This window comes from Pollicipes pollicipes, unplaced genomic scaffold (genome assembly GCF_011947565.3).
Source record: "Pollicipes pollicipes isolate AB1234 unplaced genomic scaffold, Ppol_2.1 Scaffold_4295;HRSCAF=5057_pilon_pilon_pilon, whole genome shotgun sequence".
Lineage (NCBI taxonomy): Eukaryota > Metazoa > Arthropoda > Thecostraca > Pollicipedomorpha > Pollicipedidae > Pollicipes > Pollicipes pollicipes.
In genome coordinates, this window is record NW_023596461.1 from 30,257,264 (window position 1) to 30,265,171 (window position 7,908).

Sequence of the window (7,908 nt, forward strand, 5' to 3'; positions counted from 1 at the left end):
CGCTTCTACCATACTTTGCATACATAAACTCAGCATAAGCTCGTTCGTTGATTTGGACGCATCGAAGGCGCGAAATTGTTAGTTTTATTGAACTCGTGCATTTGTCCTTATATAACCATAGCTTAAATGTGTTTTAAAAATATCAAATGTACCAAATACCAATTTTCTACTGACTTCCAAGGCAGTAGGACCAAAATCCCACAGAACCGCCTCTTATTTGAAGTAAATCTCTTGGTTAAGAGGGATATGTGAATGGAATGTTTCCTCCCCCAACCTCATTGCATATATTTCCTATACCACCTTATTTCTCATTCGTTATTGCCCCCTTCTTACCTATATCATTGGCTATAAAAACAGCTTCCAGCAGCCAAGACTAATATTGGGTGAAGGCTGGACTTGGAAAAATCGTCTCTTCATTGCTAGCGAAGCATTAATAAGATATTTGCATTTCAAGCAATGGCATAGTTTTAAAGATAAGTGTGGGGGCTGAGCAGTAAACAAATACGCAAACATCCCCCATTATGTGCTTGTCTTCCCAGATTTGGCACAGTTATGTACTAATTGAGTGGGGGTTTTGTGGCCTGAATAGAATAGGAACTATGTAGGGTGCATAGTACAAACGCTGATTTTATGATCGTTTGACTGGTTACTTTGCTCAATCGGAAAAAGCAACAATGACATCGATTGGCATTTCACAAGCATCCTAACGTGGTGTGTGTCCTTGCGGAATTTCATAAGCCCCCAGCCTTAAACCCACGGTCCTCATCAAAGGAAGGAAAGCTCGTTGCTTGCTTAGTTCTGGGGCATTGGGTGCTTGCGACTGTTTCGGTGTCAGTAGCCGTTTCTGTCGTTTTTCTGTGACTTTAAAAGACAGTTTGAATGAACACATGCCAATTTCTGCCTTGACTCGATCATCTCACCCACTTTCCCTTACATGCCAATCAATAATATCAACTAGGACCAAAAATTAAACCGAGATAGGCATTTGCGAAACTGCAATGTGAATGCCACTTGCGAAGCCCCGGTGAAAGCGCCCCCTCCTCCGCAGAAAGTCAGCGCCAGCCTAACATATTCCAATTACACAACAAAGATCGAAGCATCCTCTTGTGGCTAGATGAATCGCCATGTTTAGATCTGTTTCATCAGCATTTTTTACCGTCCAGTTTGGGATACTGAAAGTTGGCTGGTAAAAACAGTGAATTGGCCGACAGGCCAGGCCATCCGAAATACACTGATTTGTTGCCGGCCTGTCACCGAAGTGAGCGATCAGCTAAACATCACGGTACATTTTTGTCGCCGGATTAGGATGGAGCCTAAGAAAGGCACCAAGGTGCCGCAGGGTGCGGTAAAGGGTCTTTATGGAAAGGCTTGCTGGTATGGTAGGATGAAATGTATAGCCACTGAAGCCCCATGAAGATTGTAAAATGCGCGCTGTAGTATTTTGCTGTGGCCGTCACCAAAACTTTCGCTCAAAAGCTTCTCCTTTCTATGCCGTTACCCAAGAACAGGTAACCAGGAGCGCCCCTCCCTCAATCCCAGCGACGCGGTAAACCGTACGTTAACACCAGAAAACAAAATCAAGTCGCGGCACTCCCAGCTAGGAAGATGAAACAAACGTAAAGAAGCAGGCGAAGAGGTGGTGCAGACCCGAAGGAATTGTGTTATGTACTAGGTAGGGAAAAATCATAGATGAGAAGGCTTAAAGTAGTCATTAGCCAGTCAGCTAATGGCAGCCCGCTATAACCGTCCAATAAGCCACAACCACTCAATTCACCGTGTTAGTAAGGGCTATACGGTCACACAAGTCGGAGGGGGCAATTACTTGGTCATTTTCGTGCTGGGTTTTGAGCTGGATGTCCAGGGAGCCCACCCAGCTAAACAGAGCTTGTTGCTGGGAGAACTCCCGGAGCCAGCCCCGTGAATTTTGGTACATGTGCATGACTTTAGCTGTCAGAAATTGATTATGGAACATGAAAAAGGTTAAATATGAAGTGCGTTGGATATGTACAGCACAAATGATTGCAATGTTTTCAAATATGTTGGTTAAGTCAATTTGTATTTACGAAATGCTTGCGGATGATGCTTTTAACGATGGTTTTTTGTCACAGGGATATCAGTTATTCTTGAAAAATATGAAACCATAATGTTGTTCCACAGCTTAGGACCAATGCAAGATGTTGTAAATAGTCTATAGTTACGATTAGAAAAAGGTTGGTCCAATTTTTTTGCTCGCCTCATATCCATGTCATTTGATTCGTAGACCTTGTAAATAAAATCAAATGATGCAGGGAGCTGTGAAGTTACAAATTTGTGCATGACAATGAACATTTGGGATTTAGCAATATCCAATAGTTTCAAAACTTTGTATCGTTTAAAGATTGGCTCTGAGCTTTGTGGAGGATAGCACATTTTCTATAAGACGCACAGCCCTTTTCCGCAAAATGTCTAACCGATCTAGTTGAGAAGCATTATTTATATCCCAAATCAAGCAGCAGTAATAAGGAAGAATTTAAGTGTTATAGTGTAGATGTCACGTTGTTTTATCAATGAAGTACCTATCCCTACGTATTATTGCAATATGTCTGCTTACTATGCTTGCAACAAAATTAATGTGACATGTAAATTTGAGAACATTTGTTAATGATAAAACCAAGGTATTTTAATTATTTTTTCTCTTCAATAGGTGAATTATTAATTTGCAGATTTATTTGGAAATGTGAAGAAAGGGTGGTGTAATGCCGTGTGAATGTTTTTGATACGTTTATGGAAAGAAAATTAGCAGCCAACCAGGAAGTCATTAGAAGCAAAAGCGAATTGACATTGTTTTGAAGCTCAACAATACTTCTATTTTTGAAAACAATCGCAATATCATCAGCGTAAGACAGATAAATCATGTTACTGCTTAATTTAGGCAAGTCATTTATGTACATTAAGAAGAGAATTGGGCCGAGAATGGATCCTTGGTGTACCCCATTGTTACGTTTTTGATTGTTGATAGATAATTCCTGATTTTTGCAAAATGAGTTCTGCCAGACAAATAAGAGGATATGATTTCATGAGATTTTCATCAAATACCATATTTAGAAAGTTTACGCAGAGGAAGGCTTATGTTTACAGTGCCAAAAGCTTTTTTCAAATCTAAATACAAGCCTAACAAATATTCCCCGTCTTCAAAAGCCTTAGTCATAGTTTTTCTGCGGAAGAAGAATTGGCATGTAAGTACTCTTGTTCTTCTGAAATCCGAACTGCTTTTGGTGATTTTGGTTTTGGTGATTTTGGTTCGGTTGGTTTTGGTGGTTTTGGTTTAGATGAAGGACGAGTCTGTTATATATAGGTTTTTCGAGAATTTTGGACATAAACGGCAAAATACTGATAGGTCTGTAGCTATTAACAAGGTGCGAGTCCCCACTTTTAAAGATGGGTTTAATCACGGCTTTTTTGAAAATGCCTGGAAATATCCCCGAGGGACAAACAGCTGTTGAAAAGATGGAGAACTGCCTTGAATATAACCTTATAAGATAGCTGGGATATTTTTGAATTAATATTGTCGACTCCAGCTCCGACGTTGTTTAGCACATTGATGTTAAGAACTAATTCCTGTTCATTAGTGGGGGGGCAGATCCATTTCATTTTCCAGATTTGTGATGAGCTGGAGGGGGTCGAATGATGATTTAGGAATCTTGTTTTTTTACTGTTGTCCAATCTCAGTGAAGAAGTGGTTAAATGATTCTGCGATATCCGGATCGTCTGTGATAATTGTATCATTAGCCCCAACAATCCTGGTTGGATCTGCATCCTTTTTATTTTGAATTTATGAGAGTGTGTAATGTTTTCCATGTTTCCTTGGAGTTGCTAGAATGTTTAGTGAATTCAGTCACTGTAGTATCTCTTTTTGGCTAGCCTAAGAGATCTAGTTAAAATGTTACGGTAAGAAGTGTATGTTGCATCATTTTGGGAACCGGTTTTCTTTAATTTCTGTTCAGATAGCTTACTTTTATGTGTAATTGATAGAAGAAGTGCAGTGACACCCATGGTCTGCGTGAGCTAGTTTTTCGAGGAAATGTGCCTTGTGTGAGAAAACCCGGTGATCCCGGCATTGTAAACATACACAATTTGATTTCCAATAGTATCAGGTTCTGGCTCATTTTCAATATCAACGAGGTGACCAACAAGGAATTGTTTAAACTCTTCCAGCCTTTTGTAATCAAATGTGGTAATAGGTAATCCGAACATCAGGGGAGTGTGGGTGTGAGGCATAGTTCATGGAAGCAAGAATAGGGAAATGATCAGACAAATCATGAAGGAGAATGCCTGTATGCATCACTTTTGATGATACATTGCAAAATATGTTATCTGGAAGAGTAGCATGATGAATAGCAAGATCGAGTTGTCCTGGATATTGCAGGAAAGAAGCCATTTGAACGCATGTTAGTGAAAAATGCTTGCACATTGGGATTGGTATTAAGTGAGAACAGATCAAAGTTGAAATCACCAGTAATAGATGTTACTTTGTTCATTTCTTAAGCCAAATTAGACATTGTTCTGGCTCTGAGTTGAAGTGGTGTTTGTCAGTGTTGGGTGACCTATAAATTTGGCAAATGATAATATTAGCATTGTCACAGAGAAGTTCAGCACAAACCAATTCAGCTGTAGAGAAAACTGGATTGCTAAGTTGTATAGGATGAAGATGATCAGCAATGTATTCTGCTGATCCACCATCTACCCCTTTTGATCTGCTGCAGTAGAAAGCTTGGTATCCGGGTAAGTCATAATGAGTTTGCAAGGCTGCAGACAGCCATGTTTCAGATATAGAAATTACATGCCATGTTATATCAGTCCGGGCAAGCAGACTACTTAAATCATCTTGCTTCTTCAGGATTGACCGAACGTTAACATGCATAAGGTTAAGTGCACTGATGCTATGTGGAATAACAGTTTTTACCTTTTCAGGTAAATAGAATGTGCATGCTTCTCTTAGTTTTTCATAATCATCATATGATAGTGCAGGATCACTGCCATCGATGTTTGAAGCAAATGGATTAAACACCTTATCATATGAGGCACCAAGTGTCGCGTGAATTTGAACATTGTTATCGCCGACCTTATTCACTATGTCGGCAAGTTTTACCACCCTTGGATGTTATATAGTAGTCCACTTTAAATGATTTTGTTGCATGCTCTTCGAAATACCTAGGCTTAGAATGGCCTAGACGAAAAAACCGTCTCTTGAGAAAGTAAAACCCCCATGTACCTACGTACTATGCTGAGCCCTCCACGATACACTTCGAAAAATAGTTTCTACCTAAAAAGTAAATATCCAGAAATGGAGTAACCGAAATTTGAGTATTTTTGTGAAGGGGAAACATCAAGTTTCAGGAGCAATGCAATCAAAATACAATTAAAGCAATGAATACACTGAAAATACGATAGAATAAAATACAATGCAATAAAACGTGGCCACATCCTTGACGAAATGCTGGGTCCGCCCTTAGACACCACGGGCTGCTGCCAATGCATTGCAAGGGAAATATGCAAAATTAAATCTGGCACACGATCACGGAAGTGGACACTATGTTGCAGGGAATGTTCCACACATGTATGATGTTTTGAACTGAGATAGCCATTTTCATGATAATTGCCTGCAGTGTTCAGCCGTGCCTTCTTAAACACTGCAAACCTTCTTTTTTGAGCTTGACGCACGGGAACTTGTGCTTACCCTGTGCTAATTGTGGTGACTTACCCATGGGCCGCCTACCGCGCGCCGCCCATGGGTAAGTCACCCAGACATGGATGACGTCACAGAGAGGTCACGCAAACAAACCACCTTATCGGCTGTGTTGTCCTGATGGTGGAGATAAATGTAGCCACTTAAACATTCGTGTTTGCGGTGATCCAGCATCAGGTGTTCCAGCGACAAAAAGTAATTGGCTAGGGTTAAATTGCGCTGCTCATTGCATGCCTCGATCACGAATCACGTTTCACATTAAGGGGAATGTTCCGCCTTTGACGATATTGAAGCAAACATCAGAGATGATGAAAGGACTTCCTTAATAGCTATTGTTATGCTTTTCAGTGCAAAAGACTGTTTCTAGACAACACTAGTTCTCTGTTTAGTAGATATGTTCCTCAATGCGTCATTGTTTGACTACGTCATCGTGTCTTGCACAACATTCGTCAGTTGGTGCATCTTTTTGACATTTTTTATGAAATTCAGTTAAGGCGCAATTAATTGATATTTACCAGGTTTTTTCCTGTGACCAATTCAAGATCAAGATCCAGGACCCAGGGATCTGATCTCAGCATAGATTGCTGGAATCTAAGAAAAACACATCGCTAGATGGGTATTGAATTGAGGGCAAAGAGAACCTTACATATTTCAGGGTTGTGTTCACAAAATACTGGGAATTTTCTTGTCATATGAACGAATAGCTTCCATTATAAGCCACAACGCAGATATAATTTACCAAAGCAGACGGTACAATCAAATCATAGCATGCTCTGTTGCTCTCCATCTCTTGCCTCTTACTTATATTACGACTGTTGCCTCGTATGGGACATTAACAATAAATCACAACTTCATCGCCGCATAATGCTACAAAATGAGCTGCCAGGGCATTCAATTATGCATTTTCACCCGCCTACTTAGAACCCATCTTCGCAAAATTATATATATATATATATATATATATATATATATATATATATATATGGGTGTGGGTGTGTGGGTGTGGGTGGGTGGGTGGGCGTGGGTGTGGGTATGGGTATGGGTATGGGTATGGGTGTGGGTGTGGGTGGGTGTGTCCGTGCTTGCAGCTGTGTGTGACATACAACGTAGGTTGGAACATTGTGTCCAGTTCAACTATGACAACCCTAACTGTTCAGTGGTTGACAGTGGTACCTCTGTCAACCGTTGAACAGCAAGCGTGCTTCATCTTCCGTTGGCAAGGGAATCGGCATACATTTGACCAGGCCAGGACCCTGACTTGCCCCAAAGCTATTCAACGCATTAATCAGACGTTGTAGTGTACATTGCATTGACGTGAATCGTGATGCCAGAGGCCTGTCAGTCATCATTTTTGACGCTGACTTCCTTCATTTCTCTCTAACTTGTAAGTTACACTTGTGCGTGCGCGTGCACGAGTGCGTGACTGAAATTTTATGTTGCTAAGTTGGATGTTAATGCACGGTTCTGTGCAGTGGATGGTACTCTATGCCTATGTCAGGTACAGTGGACAGAGACGGACACTCCTGGTCATCCGTTTGTGAATGTCTAGGGTGCTCATCCGTTATAGGTGACCAGGGATGGGTGATGGGTAGAAAACAAAGTTTGACTGCATGATACATACAAATTTGACAGACACATACAAATTTGGCCTGCCTGTTGCTGTTGATATAACAGGGCCTTCGCGTGCCGTACGGCAAGTTCTAACGAGTATTTCCCATGACTCACCCTCTCCCAAACAAGAGTCGATACAGTGCTAGCTGCCTACGAGTCCGATCTTTAAATGATGGCGGCAGTCGCAAACAAATTTGCTCTGTTGACCGACCGCATGGTCGACCGCACAACGTCACCTCCGTAACGACGAATCGGCGGCGTATCTGGCGCGCAACCATTTAAAGCCGCATCAAAGACGCGAACGGCCTGCGACTGACGAGGCAAACATTCAGATGTTTGCGTAAGGGTTTGCGTGGGTTTTGTGGTGGGGCTTCTGTGCGATGAGGTATAGGAACACAGTGACCATCACGGGCTCATCACACCCAGGGTAATAGATGCCGGGTAGAACGAATTCCAGCACATACATTTCATTCGCATGCTAGAAGCGTACAATATATATATATATATATATATATATATATATATATATATATATATATATATATATATATATATATATATATATATATATC

General features: G+C 41.0%; 1 protein-coding gene across 1 annotated transcript in view; it reads left to right on the top strand.

Moving 5' to 3' along the window:
- LOC119097417 (metabotropic glutamate receptor) overlaps positions 1-7,908 on the top strand; it is a 194,481-nt gene that overhangs the window by 21,011 nt on the left and 165,562 nt on the right. The gene's annotated exons all lie outside the window — the stretch shown is intronic.